Source organism: Ochotona princeps, chromosome 9 (assembly GCF_030435755.1).
Source record: "Ochotona princeps isolate mOchPri1 chromosome 9, mOchPri1.hap1, whole genome shotgun sequence".
Taxonomy (NCBI): Eukaryota; Metazoa; Chordata; class Mammalia; order Lagomorpha; family Ochotonidae; genus Ochotona; species Ochotona princeps.
The window spans coordinates 4,535,422-4,559,111 of NC_080840.1; the positions used below are offsets into that span (position 1 = coordinate 4,535,422).

General features: G+C 39.8%; 1 long non-coding RNA gene across 1 annotated transcript in view; it reads right to left on the bottom strand.

The window, feature by feature from the left end:
* Positions 1 to 7,782, bottom strand: part of LOC131481079 (uncharacterized) — a 465,205-nt gene extending 457,423 nt beyond the window's left edge. The window contains exon 1 of the long non-coding RNA XR_009246013.1: positions 7,680 to 7,782. This is a non-coding gene — a long non-coding RNA (uncharacterized LOC131481079). The remainder of the gene's footprint in view (positions 1 to 7,679) is intronic.
* Positions 7,783 to 23,690: the final 15,908 nt, after the last annotated feature.

The following is a 23,690-nucleotide window of genomic DNA, read 5'->3' on the forward strand; positions in this document are numbered from 1 at the left end:
CTACCTTCTCTTTCTGTGAGTCTCCAGACAGCCATCAATAGAGGAAAATGGAGACACAAGCAAAGCGAGAAAGTTCCCTGCAGTGTTTTCTTAAAGGGTCCCTAGTCCTAGCACTGGAGCCCCAGATCAATTATTGATTCTAAACTAATCATCATCCACATGCTTCGTTTCCAAACACCATCACCTTGGCAGATGAAGCATCAAAGGATAAATTCTGGGGAGACACCACTCATCCAGTCACGTTCCAAAAGGAGGCACTGTTAGAACAGAAACACAGCTGACATCCAGCATACAGGCATCTCAGTACCTATGCTCCCCTAAAACTTTAGGACCATGTGTCATTGAGGCGTGCTTTTGCCAACCCTGTCTAAACACCACCCTCCCACCTACTATATGTATCCAGACAAACTCATTCCACGGATGACTGGAAAATTCACTCTCTTCTTGGGCAGACAGTTTCAAATAAAGGGAGAATAGAAACAGAGTTGGACATGCTTGATATATTTTCCTCAAATTTGTCAACCATATCATCTCTTCTTTAATCCTAAATTGTTCATTTAATTTCTCCCCTTGGAAAAAGAAATAAAAATTCACTTATTATTATGGAAATATATTCCACAGAAAATAAAATTAACCTATTTCCCTCTAGTCCTGAATAGTGATGCTGAGCAGAAGAGTTATGGGAGACTTTTAAATAGCCACAGAAGGACTATCATTTAAGTATTTCAATACAGATCCCAGATGTTGAGTGTTCTGTGGTGCATTCTGTCTTTAACATCGATTTCTGACACTCATATGTTGCTCACTCCTTGGAGGAGACTAGCATAAGGTCTTTTCAAGAGTGGTAGCACACATGGGATGGAAGAAGCCCAAATCCTGCCTTGCAGGTTCCAAGGTTATCGGAACAACAACCAGGATCCCTGAGCGGTCCACAGAAACAGAAGAACAGTAAACTTCCTTCGGGACTAGGGAGAGGAGCTTTCTCTGGTCCTTGCCTGCTTCCAACTTTGGGTCCCCACCCCCCTCTCGTAATAACCATCAGGAGCGCTCCAGAAACCCCTCAAAACAAACAAACAAACAAACAAACAAACAAAATGAGAATAGACAGAGAACAACAAGGAAAGCTTAGAACCAGACAGGATACGGTCAGCGGGGATGCACTTATACCTCACTGGGTGGGACACAAAGATTAGTTACTCCTCACTGGGGTATGGAAGTTTCTCTGCACACCCCTCCTAAACATGCTCACCTAAACTGTTGACATATATCCTGTTAGAATTATAGAGTTAGACCACCCGAAAAACAGCCAGGTTCAGCGAAATCGTGCTTCAATGCTATAAACTGCTAAAGACTAAAATTAAAATAGGCATGAGACAGCTGAATAGCAATCTAAGCCATTTTAAGGTGTATAGAATACGGTTGAATGTAAACCAAAATTGAAATGTCTATGAAGAAGTCACAGGTTGTGGTTGAGAACCTGCATTTTCCTATTAACATATTGGTTAATCAATACCATGTCAATTAATGCCATAATGTTGTAAATGGTTGGAAATATTATGTTGGGGCTTTTAATTGATTGGGATGATACTTTGCCAGCTCTACCTTTGGACCAGAGATGGTCTCACCAAGAAACTATTGAACTTACCAGGACAATAAGATGCTGGACTTTATGCTTGGTAAATACCTCCAATGAAAGAATGTCAACTGAATTTGAACTATGGAAATGCAACAAAGTGGAGCAATCCACTGTGGGGGGAGGGTTTTGGGAGGGGCGGGGGGAATCCCAGTGCATAAAAAAATGTATCACATAATGCAATGTAATTAGTTTTAAAAAAAAGGAAATGCAATTAAAATAAATGTTTAAAAAAAAGAGTGGTAGCAGGTCCAATTCTGATCATTTTCCTCTGACAACCTCCTACTCTTCTAGCTGAGCTGAGATCTTTGCACTGTTAGGTTTTCTGTAAGCAACTGTTCATTCCGTCTTTCCTACCTGAGATACGGCTCCCAAAACCTGACTTCCCTTCATTGTACTTATCTGGAACAAATTCCAAGAACCCCGCCAGCAGGGAGGAGGTATGGTCCAGTCCTTCTGCTACAGTGTCAAGCATTTCCACAACCTTTAACCTCTGCTCATCTCACTCCCTCCTGACTAGGGATCCACCAGCTCACTGTCACAGTCGCTGCTGCCAAACCCCTTCCCCACAGATTACCCTTGGCTCTTTTCATCATCCTCTCCAACCTTCTTGCCAAGAATAGAGGAAGGTAAATGACACTGCATGCAGGAAATGAAGCCCAACTACAGAAATCGTGATGAACATTTTTAGATTTAGATTCAGAAAATAGGCAAGTCTGAAAGGATCTTATATAATGTTTGGCCCAATCCTCTAACTTCCACATTGAAAAAAACTAACATACCAAAGAATTCGTGGGATTTGGTAATGGTTCAAAGTGAAGAAAGTCACGACTCTTACAGAATTGTCCTTCAGAGAGCTGATGTGATATATTTCTGTGCATCTCACAGTCACATTATAAAGATAGAAGAATATACTTCATCTCCACAGTCAGTGCACTAAACCTACCAATTAATGAATGTTTCTCCGAAGGACTTCAGTTCCCTACGAGCTCTGAAGTCCTATTCCCACTTTCAAAACACCTGACACACAGACTGACTATAGATAGAAGCAAACTTGTCTGGCACCGAACCTCATTTTCAGAGGTTGTACAAACTGGATGCAGAGAGATTAAAAGACTTCGGTATGATTGCACCATCTAGGAAAAAGACTGTCTGCTCCCAGGCCCAAGTTGTCTAACAGCATAAAGCAAGCACACTGCCATTCATCAGCTACCTGCATTAATTCTTGACCATACGCTCATGTGTGCACAGGTCATACCATGCAGTGAACAACAGAAACACAAACTTGGTGTCCCTCAAAGAGGTTTGTTTTTCTTAATCTCCACTGTGTAATTTATTAGCTCTTATAACTTGCACAAATAACAAACTCTGGATTTGAACTTTCTTTTCTATGAAATGGTGAAAATATCTGACTTCTATGTGGCCTTTGAGTATTAAAGCATGTAGTTTAAGCGAAAGCAAGTAGCAAGGTGCCTGGTAAATTGGATGCTATAAATAAATGTAAGTTGTAGATTGTTTATGTCTCAAAAATATTTGGAATAAAATTGATTTCAACCATCCCCTTGAAAAATAAATACATGTCACTGTTTAATTCATTCATTCATTCAATCATCCATTCATCCCTGGCTCCACTTATGCATAAACCATATATGTTTATAGCTGTACTACAGAAAACATAAAGAGAATTCAAAAGGAGATAAGACTTTTTGTTGTAGACTTTAAGTACCTATGTCTAATTCACCATCGTTCTCCTTGTCAAATTAAAAAAAAAAGTTAAATACTGAATGTGATAGGTTAGATAACTAACCTTGATTTTCCTATACTCGACACAGCCTCATCTTTGCCATGCTGTGAATTTGATTTTGCCCATGATACATGAGCAAAATCAATAGTGCTCTAATGTTAAGCCCAGACAGTGAGAAAGTTTCAGTACACCTTCAAGTTTCAGGACTTCAGTGAAACCAGGCCTAAATTTAAGATAGACGATGAGGAGTATTTGAAACAGAGTTGTCTAAAGGAAGATGAAGTTAGACCAATGTCCAACACAATCACAGAAATACGAAGCAGTCTATTCACATTAATCACAGATGAGTTATACCCTAGCCAAATCACACTCAGGAGAAACAAATAATGATTACTGCATTAAATGCCATGTATTAAGATAGCTTGACTTCTAGGATTAATATTATATGTCAACTTGATTTCACCATGTGATAATCATATATTTGTTTAAAAATTACTTCTGAATGTGTCTCACTGAGTATTTCCAGATGAGATTAACATTTGAATCAGTGGACCAATTTAAACTAGATTTTGTTTCCCACTGTGAGTGTTTCCCATTGTGAGTAGAACAGAAGACTAAGTAGGAAAAAATGATTTCTCTCTACCAATCTTTGAGCTGGGACATTGGTTTTCTGTTTTTGAATTTGGATTCAAATTGGAACTTACACTATCAACAATCCTGGTTCTCAGGTCATTGGGCATGGACTTTAACTATAACTACAACATTGCTATTTTTGAATCTTCAGCTTCCTAACTGAATAACCTGAACTTCACGGCCTCTGTAACTACATGAACCAACTCCTTACAATAAATACGTTTCACATGGATGCATAGATAGACAATTTGCTTTCTCTGGAGAACACATATTAATACAATATTGCAATTAAAGAGGGACTTTGATCATTCAGCTAATGAAAGTGCCATTAACCAATAACTAGCTTTCTTTATTCTAAACCATCACATCTCCAAACTTGCTTTGTCTCCCTAAAATTCTGGCAATTGCTTATTCATGATCTTCATGCTTCTCTCTCATTATTACAAAATCCACTGTTTCATAATGTATGTTCCTCATTATTACAAAAATTGTCTAGAATTTGCTTTTCTCTCTTAAAAATTCACAAATAATAATAATGGTAGCAACACTAATATTGTCTCATCAGATTAAAATATAACTCTAACTGCTTTATACAAACCAACTCATTAAGTTTTAATAACCCATGAAGTGGATACTTTCATTACTTTTGATAATAAGGGAATCAAGGCAGAGAGTCAATGCCAGGAGAACAAAGCTCTGATGGCCCAATTCTTAGTTTGTGTCCTTAACTCTATCCTTACAATGTTTCTCTTTCGTCATCAGAGCAAAACCCCATGTTCCAAATGACATCACCTTTGGATTGTCACATTCAATAACTCACAGGTTAATCCACCGTTCCTGCTTACTATCAGTCAATATTTTGACCTATTGTATATCTTAGAAAAATGACTTCAAATTATGAAACGCATAGTTTTGTTATGAAACATACTCTATTCCCAACTTCACAACTTCTTTATATGCAACTGTCTCTACCTGTAACAGGCCACTTAGAAAACACTTTTTTTGAAACTTCACCTATCCCACTAGTTCTATAATCCATTCCCCCATTGAAGTACACTGAGAATGCCCCCAGGTACCAGACACAGCCTCTACCCACCCACAGAGGTTTGAGTTCACTGTATCAGTACACCTTTCCTGAAATGGAATTATTTACATTATACTTTTATCTCTCTTAGATCAGTAACTATGTATAGAGTCTTGTAGAACCCTAATACAGTAACTGATTAAACAGTGAGTTAAATGATTCCACTAGGGTTTACTAAAGCAAAGAGGGTGTTAAATGACCTATAAGAACCACAGAGGTAAGGTAGAACTAATTCTTGGGCATAGACACAGCTCAGTGTCTTCAGAGAAGTGCTCTTTCACTAATTGGCTAAAGTCTACAAGTACATCATTAGCAACTGACTCCAAGAGCATAAAGCTGTATCTAAGGAAAAGAGCAAGTCCCCCTGAGAAGGGTTATACTGAAGCTGCCATCCTTCATCTGAACATCAATAAGGAAAATCCAGGTTTAGAAGGGGTCAGAATCTGTAGGGAAAAGAATGGACGTGTTTGGCAGGAACATGACTATTTTGGCTCTTTTCAGATGGTCAGAGTTGAAGTAAATGTTCCTGAAACCACTGCCCAATTCAACATTCAATGATTTGTTGATAACCTTCCCTCCCACAGACATATGTGTGCTCTATTTTTTTTCCCTAGGTCATCTATCCAAAGCATGGAGCTGAGCCACAATATTTTCATAATATTTCATTTCGTCAAGGTAAAGGGGTGGGGAGATCGCAGAAATAGCACTGATTTAAAGCTATGAGCTCCAAGCCAAACTATGGCTCTTCATTACCAAGCTGTGCGACCCGGAGTGTGCTGCTTGAACTGCCTTAGATTAAATATCGTCCCTGTGCCAGGCCCTCTGGGTAGTATTTTCAGTGTTTCTAGATCCCTATGCTCTGAGAACAAGGTAGTGTTAAAATCATTTACGCATGAGGGAGCCATGCCCAAGCCATCAGAACAGAAAATGGACAGATGAAAACCCCAACATGAGGCTGTTCACTCCAATTCCCTGTTTGTCCTCCATTTTTCATCTGTAAAAGGAAGAGGTGGGCATAGTTGTTTTTGCAGCTCTTGTGTTTTATGATAGGATATTCATTTGTGACTGGGCAGATTTGACATTGCTTCAGAGACCCACAAACTGCCAGATCATAATTAGATTGGCTGCTTGGTCTGAGACCCAATTAACAATACTGTATCCATTGGCTCTGTTGGCTTGATGATGGCAATGGAGCACTTCCTGCAGTTTCTGCAGCCCATGGGGGCTGGTGTTGGGTCATTTATTTCTCATGGTCCATGCAGTAAGGTAGCAGCCTCTCAAAACATATCAGCATGATCCTTTGTGTTGGCATCCAGACCTCTATTCCTGTGATGACTCAATTTCCAACATTTATTTTAATTGAAAAGTCTCCCTGCCACTCTTGCCAAAGCATCCAACCAGTTCCTGTTTCATTTCATAGTATGACATTCCCCACTGGCACACATGACTGAATGTGCCAAGCAGAGGGGAGGAACAAGTGATATAAGGCTGTAAGGTTTCAGCCTGCCACTCAGATTCACAAACTTCTATTCTACCCCTCTTCCCCACTGATGTAAAAATCATTACATGTATTTGCCAAAACAGTCATTTATTCATAGAGCCCATTAAGATCACTGCATCACTATTTTCCCCAGGTTTTAGTTGAGTGAAAACATCAAGAAAATGAGAGTACCAAATGTGTCATTTAATCCTGGAGACAGAAAACTTGGTCCAGTCTCTATCTCCTACTGTCTACACTTTCAAACAAATGCACTCAGCTGTCAAACTGAAATGATGTCATTTCCTTCACAGGGTGAATGCATTTTTACCTTTATTCTTCACAAATTTACTTACTTTTTGGTAAGGGTCAACCAAGAAATTTTATCAACATACTGTTACACATGTTAAACATAGACAGTTTTAAGAAATCATTGCTGCTATGAGAGAAAGTAAAGGAAAAAGAGAAAGACAGCTAGGGAGAAGTGGCAAGGAGGGAAGAAGAAACAGAAAAGAGGAAGGCAGGAATAGTGTGAGATCACACTCTCCTCATATTTCCAGGTGGTCTTCTTTATTTAATTTTCATAGCAATGTCATGGCAACCTGCTTCTCATTAATATCTATAGATAAAGAAAACCAAGTCACCCAAACACATCACTCTGCAGAGTAAAGTGGCCAACATCTGAACGAACCATCACCCATTTCAGAACCCAGGCTGCTCTCTCTGCAATGTAGTTATGGAAATGTTGCAAAATAAACTGTCCTGGTGTGTTACAAAGAGTTACATTCGGAGCCAGAAGGAGCACCAGGAGTCTTGGATGCTCTGTAAGTAGGACTGGGCACCCATTGAATGATACCAAACTAACTCAGGTAGAAATCAAATGTAGTTATGGTAGTTTCTAGGAATACACACAACAACAACAACAAAAATTTGGTGTATCATGGACCTATAACATCAGGAGAATAAGACGCAACCAATCCAACATTTGCATAGAATTTATGCTCCACCTTATGCACAGACAGGTTTTCTATGCATGGAAAAATTACCTCCAGCCAAAGACTCTACGACCTCACAGGGCAGCATCCTCCCCAGAAGAGCCCCTTCCTACCTGGAGAAGAGATATATCCACTGGTTGTGGTTCTGCCCACTGACTCATCTTTCTTAGACTCCAGAGATCTTTCAACACATTCTGGCTCTCTCCTGATGACTCCTACAATGAGAGATAAAACTTAACACAATTCCTCCTATAACATGGTTTTTGTGCGGTTGCTATGCTAACATGTCTTTCCCACTTCACAGCAGATGTATAGCAAAGACACTGGTGCATTGCCTGTCACAGGCCTGTCTGTAAGACTTCCTGCACTCCCCTTTTTGTATACAAGTTTGTTTGAATTTTCTTCTGATTAATGAGTAATACATATTAATTGCATACATCTTAGAATAGATCATTATAAACATTTAATTCTGAACAAGACATTATGCTATTTATACTTTAATATACATTATTATGTCATCTAAAATTCACAGCAGTGCACAAGGTAACCTTTAGTCTTAGTTCAGAGAGAAGAGTTGAGGTATTTATTTCGTTTACCTAAGGTCATACATTTGCAAACAGGAATCAAACCCTAGTATTCAACAAAACGCTAAGATGCAGCAAAAAGAGAAAAGAAAGCCACTAATAAGCTGGACACTACATATCTTAGTGCATTTTCTTGTCTCTATCCTGCCCATGGAGAGACATAGGTTTTAATCAAATTGAGATGATACTCTATATCCTAGACAATGACAGCTACAATCTGGTGCCCAGTGGATCTGCTATCATCTATTTAAATTTCACTCTATTACTGGACAACTAGATAGCTCTCTGCTTACTTACTAGCGTAAATTATGATGTGAAAAACATTCTTAGTAATAAATGCTTGTACAGCCTACAATTTTTGTTAAAATAAATTCATGAAAGTAGAATTATACTTTAGAAGAACCTGGAACTGAGCCCACTTTTCTCAATAGGGGCAATGTTATCTGTTACACGAAAATAGCTATACCCAGAAAACTTAGTACCTTTTCTCAATGATTCAATGCTGAGTATCATCTGGCCTATGCTAGATACTGTCAAATGAATGAATGAATGAATGATTGAATATATGAACGAAAACCATGAAACTAATTTTATCAAGCCTTCTGTCGGAAAAAAAAAAATTCTCTTATTCTTTGAGTTGTTAAGGAAATGAATATACATTTTCATGAAGAGAATGCTGCTAACTTGCCTCTAACGTTCGGTCCAAGAGTATTTTGTTGTTTACTGTCCTTCCCCGAGTTCCCACGCTAATGGTCATCTCATACATATATGAAAAAGCATAGAATTTGGGCTCCAAATTTTTTAAATAGAACCACAGTTCTTCTACTTTCCAACTGAATAGGACCAGATTGTATGTGTGACAACTCTGTATACCAGAGGCAGCTGATATTTTCCTATATTATCCTTTCATATCCACAGCTGGTAAAACCCAGTGAACTCTAGACAAAAGTCTTCACTTGTAAGCCAAGGAGAAGGGGAATTAGCTTGCCTTTGAAGGTAGGGTTTGAATAAAAGAGGAAAAGGGGATCTAGCACTCATCAAACAAAAGAATAAACATCCAACCAGTTGAAGATCTGGGTTTCATTTCTATAGTACTTCACAATTCATATACTACTTGTGTAACCCTGGCTCATACAATGACCTCAAACAGAAACCGTACTATGTCTGCATTCCAGATTAGGGAAATAGTGCATTGAGTGTCCTTAATTAACCCAATATCCCATGAGTCATAAGTAAGTAGCAGCAGCAGAATTGAAGCCATATTTGAAAACCATTGGAATATTCTTTCCTCTGTGCCATTCTGTGAACCTGTGGTCCACTTTCCACTTCTGATAGTTGCTCTCGACATTATTATTTCCCTGAGAGCTCTAGTTACATATGGATATTCTCAAATCCACAAAACCAAAGTTTTCAGACCACCTAAAATGCTAGCAGCTACCATCTGCTTCAGTAACCATGTCCACAGAAGAGTAAGTGTTGAGTTTGGGGTTGAATATGTCCCACTGTGCAAGTGACAATCAGTTCTTCACGAGGGTTCAGTCTACAACAATGTAATTTCTGTGATGTGATATAACTCATCTGTCAAACAGAAGCACTTTTATCATTAGTCATCTGGGCTTTCCTCAAATCAGTGACCTCAAGCTTAAAATAGTCGGCCAAATAGCTCATTGTCAAGTCAGAAAGTCTGTGAGGCCAGCCATTCTGCCTCAATTGGCTTGCCCAGCTAGCAGGATGTGGTGTCAGGCACCATCTATGGTTATGAATCTAAATTATGGCATGTTTATTTCCCAGGGGAATTTAGTGCTTTTCAAGTATGTAGCAGAGGTTTTCTTGCCTGACCTAAGAATAATCAAAGATAGCAGCTAGGGTTAGGGTTAGGCTTTCATGGAAAACGAGGGAAACTTCCTTGAACAGTCATGAAGTAGAAGAAGCAGGATCATTTTGAAGTCCTCAAAAAGAGCTAGTGTTGGGTATATCTATAGGGTGGTCCATGGACAGAGCCTAAGAACAGAACAAGGAAATTTTCAGGTATATCAAACTACAGGAATACTCTCTGGTCAAAAGGAATGAATAAGGAGGACCGTGACCTGTTTTGTAAGTTCAAGGTTAAAGGCACAAAAAGCAAATTCACTTATTTGTTTGTCCATTCACTGGCTAAATTTACTAAGTACCCACGACATACAAGTCAGGGTTCAAGGTAACAAAATAGAAGTTTGCCACTGAGCAAAACTGACTAGGAATATCAGTGTCCCCATAGGTTCTAGTCTTTTGAAATAAATCAGTTACACAGCATGTTAACATAGACAGAGGAGCTAATATCCAGTCGATGGTCCAGGAGCTCGAATGCAGATGCAGCATTAAGAGGAGTGAATTCGGGCCCGGCACCATGGCCTAGCTGCTAAAGTCCTCACCTTGAACGCCCCGGGATCCCATATGGGCACCGGTTCTAATCCCGGCAGCTCCACTTCCCATCCAGCTCCCTGCTTGTGGCCTGGGAAAGCAGTCGAGGATGGCCTAAAGCTTTGGGACACTGCACCCATGTGGGAGACCTGGAAGAGGTTCCAGGTTCCCGGCATCAGATCGGCGCGCATCGGCCCGTTGCGGCTCACTTGGGGAGTGAATCATTGGACGGAAGATCTTCCTCTCTGTCTCTCCTCCTCTGTGTATATCTGGCTGTAATAAAATGAATAAATCTTTAAAAAAAAAAAAGAGGAGTGAATTCAGAACCAATCAGGTGGATCTGCTCAAAGAGTTGAAGAAATCACACAGGGTAAAGAGGGCAGGACAAAACAGAACTCTCTGTGGCAGAGAGACAGAGGGAAGAACAAGAATTGACATATAAACAGCCCATCAGAAGTAGTGAGAACCAGGAATGCCCAAAGAGAAGGCCATTTAACTCAGCCATGCGGAAGAACCAGCAGTAGTTAATGAAAGGAGACTAATTATTACGATCAAGTAAAAGGTGAAGAAGCAGGTATGGAAAGGGGGCACATACTGGGAGCAATAGCACAGAGGATGGAAGCAGACTGGGCCACGATGAATGCCTAATACCTGGAAATCAGAAGGACTAGAAAGAGTCAGGAAAATGTGGCTGAACAAAGCAAGGAGCCATTGCACCCGCTGGTTCCTTAGCCCTCAGGCTCATTCTTTTTTCTGGAGGAGTGAAACAGCCACGGTTGATGATATGGCCTTGGCAGAAGCTCAAGCACTATGTTCAGGCCTTGCATTGTGGTTCCATCATCTCTGGCCCATGAGCAGCTCCTGATGGAGTGACTAACCCCGGAGTTTTACGTACTAAATTTCTCCCTAAAGCAGGTGCTGAAATTTGGAGAATCTGCAATAAGATGACTTGAGCAATAATAATGTTGATAAATGCACAGAGCTTACAAGCTCATCCTTACTTAGAACACTGATGGTTTCAATGTGTTTGTATGGCAATTGTCTGGAGAGATCAGGAAAAGAAACAAAATGTTTGAAATAAGATTGCAAAGTATGTTGATTGTCAGGCACAAGAGCCTGCACTTAATCCTGAGATAAACGGTTTTAAAAAAATTTTTTTGACAAATATTTGTTGAACATCTGCTATGTATTGATTATCATGCTAGGAACTGAAGATGCAACAACAACAAAGCCAGAATTAGTTCTCCCTGTGCCACCATGGGTTAAGGAGCTCAGCTCCTGATAACCGGCCATGCCATAAGCCTGGCATCTCATATGGGCACTTGTTGGGGTCCTGGTTGCTCTGCTTCTGCTGCAACTCCCTGCTATTGTGCCTGCGAAAGCAGGGAGACCCAGACAGAGCTCTGGCTCCTGGCTCCATCTGGTCCAGCACTAGTTATGGCCCGCTGCAGCCATCTGGGGAGTGAACAAGCAGGTGGAAGATGGATCTCTCTTTCGCTCTTTCCCTCTCTCTGCCTTGCAAATAAATAACCAAAGACACTGAACAACTCGAGTGATGGCGAGCAGAACCAAGGGCACACAAGTGTGCTATCTGGCTAAATGACCCAGAGACAGCACAGCAACTCTTACTAATAAGAAGTCATCATCTTTCTTCATGGCAAGAAAAAAAATGGGCCCTGGGCTTTCTTTGTGCATTGCCCTGGCTCCCTGGTGCCCTGCTGGTGTCTGACTGTGTCCAGCCCAGGAATACAGATGCCCTTCACAAGCATTGACCACTTGGCATCCCATACTAGAAACACACTTGGCCTTGGATTTGAAATAGTAACTTAGCACTTCATAGACCAATATACCAAACACGAGCAAATACAAAATGTGAAGAAGAAAACTTCACAGAAATAAATGATCATGATCTTCCTCACCACTTTGTGAAAGCTCATTATATCTGAACCCACTAAGCAAGATTTTATGTACCGTGTTTGTCTAGTTTGTAATTAAAGTGCTAGTATTCTCCAGTCTGAAGCCAAGTCTGAACCAAGGGGCCAGGGTGTGGTGGGGGGAAAAGAAATTACAGTAAATTGTTCACAAAATGGCATTCTTTCTAAATTAGTTGTACAATTTGCATTGCAACCTATTTCCCACTAATAGAATGTATATTTTAAATTTGTGTTACCCTAACTTAATTAGCCATTTATTCTCAGAAAAAGAAGTACTCAGGAAGGCAAGGGATGAAAAATGTGCACTACTTAATAATCCAGCTACAGCCTTCACACTGAAACTACCCCGGTCCACCAAAGACCAGAATGCTGCCTGTCCAGATGAAGGATCCACCAACAAAGTCATTCCTTGAATTTAGCAGCTGGGAAAGTTGTGTTAGATTTATCTGTTTTCTTCTGAATGTGTGAAATGATGAAATGGAACAAGACAAACTTGCAGTTAAAAGAACATCCATACATATGGTAATGGCTATCCAAACTAATCATATCCAAAATAGGCTTAAGCGCCATCAAAAGGAATTATTCTTTCCTGAAGAAGTAGCATGGGAATTGGCATGCAGGACAAAGGTCCCTTTTGAATTTCTCATGACCCTGGGTCCTTCTGCCTTGCCTCCATATGTGCCTCAGGTTCCACAGTGGCAGCTCACACACCAGCCATCACATCTTCCAGCAAGCGGGAAGATGCTGTACAAACACCGCCTTCTCTTGGGAAGTTTCCTTCAACTCTCACACACACTTCTGCTCACACGCCATGGGTCAGAAGATGCCTAGGGGAGTAACATTGTTTTATTCAGGGAAAGTGCACATTTGGGTAAAAAACTGCTGGTTGGAAGTGAATAACATGAGAAGAAATGTTTAAGATAAAAAATCAACCTTTCTGTAGACATGGAAACCACTTCTGAGCTCTCACTTCGGAGTCCTTAGAGCACTTGTTGGGTAGGGGAAAGCTGAGTGCTTGTGAGCCCACCAGCGACTCTCACCAGATGCTGCCAAGTCCTGGCACCTTGCTTCCCTTCTCTGTAAAAGAGCACATCACACAGAAAGGGCTCGCACAGCTGTGCAGGAGCTCCGTGGCCGCCGGCCTTTCCAAGCTCAATGGGAGAGAGCTCACAACATTTCATATTTCAGAAGGAATGTTCTTTTCATAATTCATTTTGATTTGATTATCAGACCTGCATAATACTTCTGTTGATGTTCTTTCAAAATGATGGTGATGGGTTGGGGATGTCTGAAGCTAAAGAAGGTTCCTTCGCTAGGGAGCCCCTGGGCATTTGCCACAAGGGTGGAGTGTATCAGACAGCCAGTGTCTGGGCAGCCATGCAAAGACTGCTCACCGGAGCCTCCCTTGCTGTTCAACAGAACAGCCCCACTTCCTGTGGCTTGAAATTACGTTTTTGCAAAAATTAAAGAAAACAAAAGAAAGGAAGGAAGGAGGGAGGATTAAAAGGAGGCGGAGAGTAAGGCCATTCTAGAATTGCATCAGGAAAAAAAGAATTCTATCTATGAAATTGGTTGGTTATCTTTACATTAGTAAAAACTTTAAAACTCTAGGTAAATTCTCAAAACAAAAAACAAGGAATGCTGCATCCATTTTGTCTTCAGTGAACAGTCTTACCAAGGGAAACAAAGAACTACCAAACGTCCTGTCATATTTTAGACCAGGGGATGGGCAGAGGCTGAGAATCGGCTTTCTGAGCCCAGCACAGAGGAGTGGTGTCCAAGTCAGGGCTGAAGGGCCCAGACACTGCCTGAGGCCCCAGGCCCTGGACAGACCTGCTGCCTGCACTCTGGATGCTAAATCCACTGTCATCCTTTCAAGAAACACCCCTGCCTGTTTCCAATAAGATGAAAATTCGCTAATACCAAAAATAAATAAGAAAATAAAAGACCCCTGTTGTCAGAGGAGGGCCTCAGTAGACCAGCCAATATGAGGTCCTTCTGCCTGGCAACTGTGCTTTCCATTCTTTTTCACAGGAGATTCTCAAACTGCAATTATCTCCTGCTGTTCTTCAGAGAAATGTGAAGATCTGCATAAGCAGTGTGTGCAGTCCCTGGAACTGTTCTAAATACAAGATAATTCCAGCAACCTGGGCAAGCCGAAACCAGAGATATGCCCCCTCCTGTTAGTAAAATCACAGGCATGCTGAGAAAACAGAACCACCTCTGTGACACAGAAGTAAACTAAAGGGAAGGGACTGCTAGGGACCAGTAAGGATCAAAGTCCAGCAGGCATAATAAACCCTCAAGGCTTCAGGCAAAGCTGTACACCTCAGGTGATGAGACTTCAGGGTGTGTTGTAGAGGAAGGTATTCTTGCACCAATCCCAGATTCCTGAAAAGTCATCTCTCCCTTGCAAACTGCTAGGGCACTGGAGGTGGGTCAGAGTCTTCAGGGAGAAACAGAAACTCTGATCCATGCCCCTAAAAATCACCATAAACATTAAAAGCTAGTCTAGTGTCCCAGACAAGACAGCATTCAGAGAGGTCCTCACAAAAGCCACTACGGGTTAGAAACAAAAAAAGAAAAACTGAAGACAGGAAATCTGTATGTGTCTTCAAGTCCAAAGAGCAAGTGCAACCACATAACTAAGTTGTCATGATGGGAGTTATCAGTTATAAATAATATAAGAATTATTGTCTCAAGAACTGGAAATAGCAGTAGCGACAAAAACAAGAAACTATCATAACCAGTGAAAGACATAAAAATAGAAATTAAATATATACATTAGAAAACTAAAAATAAGTAAAATAATAAGATAATCAAAAAGATTATACCTAAAGAAGGTATTAAGTGTACATAAAGTGATCAAGATAAAATAGAAAATAAAGACGAAAATGGAAACCTAAAAATAGGTTCAACAATCTAATCCGAAAAAAACCTGTAAACTTCAAGATGTCTAAAAGAAAGCAGACAGTGATAGTTACTCAAGTTTAAACGGAATATGCAAGATCTGTCGGTTTGAAAGATCTGATGAATTCACCATAAATACAGCAAAGAGGAACGAGCAGTGGCGTAAGAGGGAGGCTGGAGATGAGCAAAGGCCAGAGTCAATGCCAGAGGTGCTCAAAAGGACACAGCATTCCAGGAACTCGAATGTGCAGGAACCTGAGTGAGAAGCTTTTCATTACAAAGGAAAATGTGAGTCTCCAGCTTGAAGAACAGCATGTTGTTAGCAACATAAATACAAAGAACTGCAGAGCATCGGAAGAAAACCAAGGGAAAAAAAACATACACATTAATTCCAGGATCAACAAACTGTGGCCAGTTTCTTCTCAGCCACCACGGCCAGCGGCTTGCGAGGGAATGGCACTCTCCAGACACAGAGAACATCACCGTCAGACCAGGAACACAGCCACTCCATGGTGAGAGCAACCCAGAGGCCCTGGAGCAACACTGCTGCATCCAATATGTCTCAGGATAAAGCAATTTGACAGCCAGAAGGGCAGAATCTGGTAAGAACATGCAACACAAAAGGGTAAACTGACAGATTAAAAACAAAACAGATATTGTATTAGCCTAAAACATGTCCTTCTCTCTGCAGGGCTAACTCACAAATCACATCCTTAGGAAAACGAGTCTTGATTTAGGTCTGTTATCCTAAAGGTGCTTGGTTTTGTTTGATAATTATACCAACAGATGGAGGCTCTCTGGTGTATCCCTCCCTCCCTGTTAATCAGCCTTTCAATAAATAAACAAAATGGGAAATTAAAGAACAAATTCTAAATAAACTATTACTAACTAAAATAAAAAACAAAACAGGGAAACTGAGCAACAATGAGCTTCAATGACTTATTGAGAACACATGACTTATTGGGAAGAAACATTGGTTTATTCCATACAGCCTTTCGATGAATATAGATCCTGGGCTCACGTATATCTTTTAAACAATTTTATTAATATGAACAAAACAGATTTCATGTATTTCATTAATATCATTCTAAAAATATGGCCATGTTTCCATCCTTTCCTCTTTTTTCTCACTCAATCCCTCTCCTTCAATTTTTGCAAAAATTTCATTTCAGTCCATTCTTGTGTGTGTGTGTGTTTATGATACAATTCCACAGGCTCTGGGATTTCCCTTACTCCCTTCCCAAGGCCCCTCTCCCACTGAGTTCCCCTATGTTATTACAATAGTATAATCATTCGTAAGCAGTCATAAGCCCATCATTCTGCTATTTAAGTGTATCCTGACACTGCAGGCAAAGACAATGGTATACAGTCCAGCATCCTATTGTCAAAATACCTTTAACAGTTTCATTGGCAGTCCATTTTTAACTCGGAATTAGGGATGGATACTACATTATATCTTCACATATGGATATGACAGTCCCTATTACATAGTTACTATACATGCCCTTAAATGAAAAGTCATAAAACAAAATCATCAACAGGAACAAATTAATAACATTTACAACATGGGATTAAATAACATACTACGGAATGAACACTGTGTCGCTGAAGAAATGAAAAAGAAAATCAAGAACCTTCTTGAAAATGATGCTACTGTATGACTAGCTGGTTCTGTAACAGAAGGTTTAATACACTGCTAACTGCAATATCCAAGAATTAAATCTTGGTTCCACAGCAGTGTAAACACAGGCTAAAGATCACAACCACATCTCAATACATTTGTTTCATTCCTACATATATTTTTTCTTGCTTTCATTTTTATGTTCAGAAGAAGCAAAGTGACTATGAGGATAACCTCTGGAGCTAGACTGCTTGAATCTCATGGTTAATTATGACACCAAATACAGAGTACACCTACCTTCCTTATGTGTAAAATGTATTTAACAGTAGTACTTGCCTCTCAAACTTCTTGCAGAAACTTAAGACACTAGATATATGTGATACACTCATGATCACAGGGGACCCATGATAATTATCTATTAGGTGCTGGGCTTCATGAACCCAGACAGCCATGCTTTCCAGGCTTCCACAATCCACTTCATCATACTCTACTCTGGGAAGTTTTAAGATTCTCATGCATTTCAGCTACTCTGCATACTGACAATCGCCACCTTCCCTAGATGCCCTTACTAAGCACCAGAAATGTATTTTATGCCCTCACCATTCTTCACTGACTGATCCCTCTGCCCTATCTTTCTCATTTCTGGAAATGACTCTATTCAATATCACTTAATTATTTGTAGTCATGGAACTCACATCGAAGATATTTGCTCACTCATCCTCTGTTCCCTTGTCCTCACCACCACTAACCTCTATGAATTATTTATTCTTCTTCATACCAACTATTTCAACAGCCTTATGACTACCCTTCCAGGGCTCGAGGTAGCTCCCTTCCAAGCTACCACTAACTCAATTTAATTTTATAAATAAGGATCAAATTTTTCATAATATTAGCTCAGTTAATATTTTATCAAAACTTATTTCAATATTTATCTAATCTATTCAATAAGTCTAGACTTATTTCAATAGAATGTAAATTTAATCATACTGTTTCTCTGCTTTCAAATCTAAGAGCCATTCTACATTATTAACAAATAAACCCAAGCCTCTTAGAGTCATCAGGGTTCCTCAGCAGGCTCCTAAGAGCAAAGAGAATAATTTTGAGATTTTCTAAAGGTTTGAAGGAGGGCACAGTGCTTCATGTCTCATGCGTTACCAACGGTTCTTACTCGACTTAAGGTGCCGCCCTGTCTGCTGCCTGGGAAACATCCGACTACACAGCAAGTGTTAATACACTACAGCTACTCCAGGCATCCATCTATAGTTTCTACTGAGTGTGTCTGCACTTTTGCATAATGTTCACTCAATATAGTTTGTAAAAGATATGCTTTTTACATTTATTTTTAAGACACTTCATGTCTAAAGCTGCACAAATTAGGAAGTAATCCATTGACAGATTCCAATATGTCAATGGTGAGTCTGAGGTTTTGCTGAAAGGAATGGGACAATTATTTGAATTCTAGACCTAGGCAGAGAGTTGTGTAGTATTTGTTTTCAAGCTACATGTCATGGACACTGATTTTGATATTTGAGTTTGTTTATGACCTCGTAATTCAGTATATTGGCTTGGAGTGAAGATTGATTCAACCAGTTTTCTCACAGACCATAAATAAAGATTCAATGGAAAAACAAATCAAAATTGTCTTTTTTAAATAGCACCAATATGTCTGATAACATTAATGAGATGTTTTTAAAAGGGTAAAAAAATATTAAAAGTAAAAATTTAGTTTCTGAACCCTATATTTGGAATAATGAAAAATTTAAACAGGTATATACCCTGAAAACACCTAAGTAGTTATATCAATACACACAAGGATTATTCACCTAGAATAAACAAACCAAGAAGTTCAAATCTTCCTGTCTATGTATCAAAGAAATGGCCACTGGAGATGGACATCATCTTATTTGTTGTAGGGTGGAGATGAGGTATAAGAAAGAGACCACAGTCAGAGATGTTGAGACCACGTGGGTGCCAAGCGCCCCAAGAGGCTGTCTGCGTGGATCAGCCCTGCTACGTCCATTTATCATAGGATATCAGTCTGCAGAGAAGCTAAAGAATTTGGCTCAAACAACAGAGTTTATAACAAAGAACTTATTGCAAAAAATTAAACATAGTAATACATAAGCACTTCGAAAATTGCCTACTAAGTAGTCTGCATTCAATAATATCAAACACTATTATAACATATTTAAGTGATTCTGCAGTTAGTCAGCCAAATTGAATTTTAAGGTAACTTCAAAGAAGAAAATTATGGATAGATTAAGAGGAACCATTAGCTGCTAATGAGGAGGCGGCCTCGAGTTTTGCAGGAAAAGGAAGAGAAAATAATTGTGTGTTATTTCAACAGTATAGTTTTTTAGCATATGTTTGCTTTTTTTGAAAAATCCACATGTTCGTTATTCATTATATACTAACATCAGAATATGTTCATAGATTTGAAGTTTAGCTCACTGAACAGAATATTAAGAATGATACCTTGAATTACAATTCATCCTGGGGGAGGTAGTGGCCTGGGAACTAGTTTACATAATGAGTAAGTAATTAATCATCTGTCCCTGCATATGTCCCCAAGTCCCACAGCATACTCGCAAGACAGGTAAGAATCCTGAGTTCTGAGTTTCAGATGTCAACTTGCTAACACATACATTCAGTTAAATATAGCTACACAGACCCACTCTGCAACTGATTACTAAATCTTAGTTCTATGCAAAGGGAAGTCTGTTTAATTACTTCCTTAGTTTTCTTCAACTTTGAATAGTTTTCTATAAACTGTTGCTGAATGAGAGATGCCAACACTCACTGAGTACTTTTTAACCTAGGATGTCAACCTCTACATGATAGTTAATTTTATGTGTCAACTTGACTACATTAAGCAATGCCCAGATGTCCAGTCGGTACAACATGATCTCTGGGCAGTTCTGTGGGACTAGTTTTTCTTTTTTTGAAGAAGCCATAGGATGAGGAAATAAGAGCACTCTGACAAATACAGGTGGACATCATTTAATCATAGATGATGATTAAATAGAATGAATAAGAATAGAACGAAAAAGGTGAAAGAAGTCAGAGTTGGCTTCTGCTTGAGTTGGGACACCCATGTTCTCCTGTTAATACACTTGGCACTCCTGATTCTTAGGCCTTTGTACCCAAACGAATCCCCACCATGTCCATGATTTTTAGGCCCTTGGACCCTAAATTACAGTACCAGCTGTTCCAGGACTTTAGTTTTCAGATGTCGGATTGAGACACCTGTATAATCGTATGAGTTAATGCTCGTTTCATGTGTGTGCACACATGGTTCTGTTCATGTCAAGGACCCTTGCCAGCACGCTCTATTACTACTTTCAGTTGAACAGTACGAAAAGGCAATTTAGGAGATTTTACGAAATGCTGAAAATTCCACTATAAGGAGGCATGACCCAAAGCCAATCTGCCTGACTCTGAAGTCCCATCCTGTCTATAAAACAGAGTGTTGCCCCTGTAAATTAAAGCAGTTATTTCTAGCTGTTACCATATTACAGTCATTGAATTCTGTTACGTGTGAAAATGATTCAAGCATCATAACAACCACCAAAACAGTTTAAATATATATATTATTTTCTAAATGGTTATATAAATATATGTGATATATATGTAAAATGTAATATATACATTTACATAAATATTATTTCCTAAATGGTATGTGTAATATATATATATATGGTATAAGTAAAACGTGTATATATATATATATATATATATATATATATATATCCTCTTGTCTGAAACCCAAAGCTTGGGGAGGCTCCTTACTTTCCCTCTCCCACAAGGCAGATTAAGCCCGGCCCTGGGCCCAGACTGCATCCTTTTCCCTTGCAGTTGGAGCTTTACTTTTCTCTTTACCCTTATACTGTGAGACTCATTCTTTCCCAAAGTGATGCAGCTTGGGTGCCACAGGAATTAAAATTTAATATGTGCTATTAGGATCGCTATTATTATCATTACTGTTATTAATAATGTTCTTTTTGGCTGCATTTGGAAGTCATTCCAACAGTGACATCTGGCTTAATGGATAATGGATCCTTTAATGCACAGGCTTGAAGACGTGATGCCTGCTGTTTCCACTACAGGGAAAGCAATTTCATGGCATCGGGAGGTCTTTAAGAGCTGGAAAACTCTGATTCTTGCTTGTGTTTTCCAAAATGAACCAAAACCCTTCTGTGACCAACATGGAAAGACCTTGCAATGGTCACTGATAGAAATAATAAATCCACCAAAGTAGCCATTTGTCCATGCAACAAAACTTTATTTTCCACTTATGGATCATTTGCTTCATTTATTTTGAAAATAGATATGGGCTAAGTATTGCTATAAGTGCTGCAGATAATGTGACAGCCAAATCAATTACCTGCCCTTCCATCATGGAGCTAAGAGTCTTGCCAAACACAGTTTAATTAAAGACACATACAACAGAACTATGAGGACTGGATGTTTAGGTACTAGTGATAGTGTCTTTATGTAAATAATGAGTTAGAATCTAAAGGACGATTTAACCAAACACAGAAAGAGAAGAATTTTCTAAAACCTACACAAGAGCTCAGAGTATGAAAATAGAAAAAAAGTTTTTTGCTGTGATTTCATTAAAGAATGCTGTGTTGAAAAGGTACCTGATGAAGTGCCTCCCAGGATTAGCAGTGAGAATACGCAGAAGGCATCATGGCGGAATCCTTCTTGGCTCATAGAAGACTGGTAAGATAAGACACGGCTGAAAATGAAAGCTCCACAAGTGAGAAAGGGTGTGATAACATTTTGGAGAAAGAATTGTTTACAGTTGTTGGCTACTGGGAATGATTCTGGAGCAGGTAGAACTGATGGGGAAATCAAGCTGCCAAGGGCAGTGCTGGGTCCAGGCAATACTAGCATGGGAAAGGTAGTGTGGGTGTTTGGGGCAGAATGTCCACACATCAGCAGATCATAAGTCCCAAAGCCAGAGAGGAAAAGTATGAGAACAGCATTGGGACAGAAAATGACCTAAAAAGGTAGCCACGCTGTCCATCCAAGTTGTGTTTCAGATGGAGAAGCATCAGGACCAGTCATCAGTAGGACACAGGACACCTGGGAAATGAGAGCCCTTTCAATGTGTTAGAAAGAAAGTAATGCGTGGAAAAGCTCTCTGAACAGCAAAAAGTGGTCCTAGCCCTGCTGTCCATGCCTTGCCTTCTCAGACAAGAGGAAGAGAGCCCATAAAACACCCAGTCTATCTGGACCAGCTTTCCTAACTCAAGATCACACTTGCTGCTGCAGACAGAGCTGGGCTATCATCAGCAAATTTCCAGACTTAGCCTTGTATCCCTTATTGGTCTTCCTTTTTATATATTTGCTTATTTTTAACAACAACAAAAAAACTTGCTTGGCCAGGAATAATTTCAGTTTTTCCAAGCCCGAGGGCATGAGTGAAGCACAAAACAGCAGCTCTGGAAGGAGAAATCTCTGAGGTCCAATATGCAAATGACCACATTCTTCATAAGCCTGAGAGTACTTAGAATCATAACTCCAGATCATTAAATACCCCCCAGAAAGCAGAAGGAAGAATTATTGTTATTTTTTTTTCACTTTGCATGCTTAACCTAATTTAGAGAGAAAGAATATGCTTAAGCATTTTCTGACTTGGACTCTGCTTAGTTATTTTGGAAGTTAAAATTGTTCTCTCTCAGTTTCTTGGCAAATAGCAATCCCAGGAATATTCACCTGGAATATCTTAATGCTGCTATGACTGCATTATTTGGTCATCAAAGACTTGATCTGTTCATAGTTCCTTATGGTAGCATTATAATGCTTTCCAAACAGTTTAAGATATAATGTTCTCGTTTACTACCGTCTCGTTATAGCTAGGAAGATATTAACATTCTGGGCCTGGCACCATGGCCTAGCGGCTAAAGTCCTCGCCTTGAAAACCCCGGGATCCCACATGGGCGCCGGTTCTAATCCCGGCAGCTCCACTTCCCATCCAGCTCCCTGCCTGTGGCCTGGGAAAGCAGTTGAGGACGGCCCAATGCATTGGGACACTGCACCCACATGGGAGACCCAGAAGAGGTTCCAGGTTCCCGGCATCAGATCGGCGCGCATTGGCCCGTTGCGGCTCACTTGGGGAGTGAATCATTGGATGGAAGATCTTCCTCTCTGTCTCTTCTCCTCTGTGTATATCTGGCTGTAATAAAATGAATAAATCTTTTTAAAAAAGATATTAACATTCTACACATAAGGGAAGCAAAGTTCTGTGTGAAAGAATCTGTTGCCCAAGTTCAGGAGCACAGAGCAGGTCTTGATTTAAACTCAGCTCTATTGGATCCCAAATTTTGTGTTCTTTCTGCTTCATAACAAAGACTCTCCCTCAAGTTGGAGCCCTGAAAATGGCATCCTTCTGGAATGCGAATTCTCAGGATGGTAGAACCAGGTGGAGATAGACACTCAGAGATGAGTCAGGTGTATCAAGTCAGAGTCACGTAATTCTTCACCCAGCAGAAACAGCTCTTTAAAATAAAACTTTCTGAAACTTCAGGCAACCTGGAGGCAACTAAATTCTAGAGACTCATTTGTGGCAATTATTTTATAATCTGGCTATAGATATTCAGTCCATTCATTCATTTAAAAAATCATTTCCTGTCATTTTTAGGAACCCATCTGTCATCATTTTCTTTC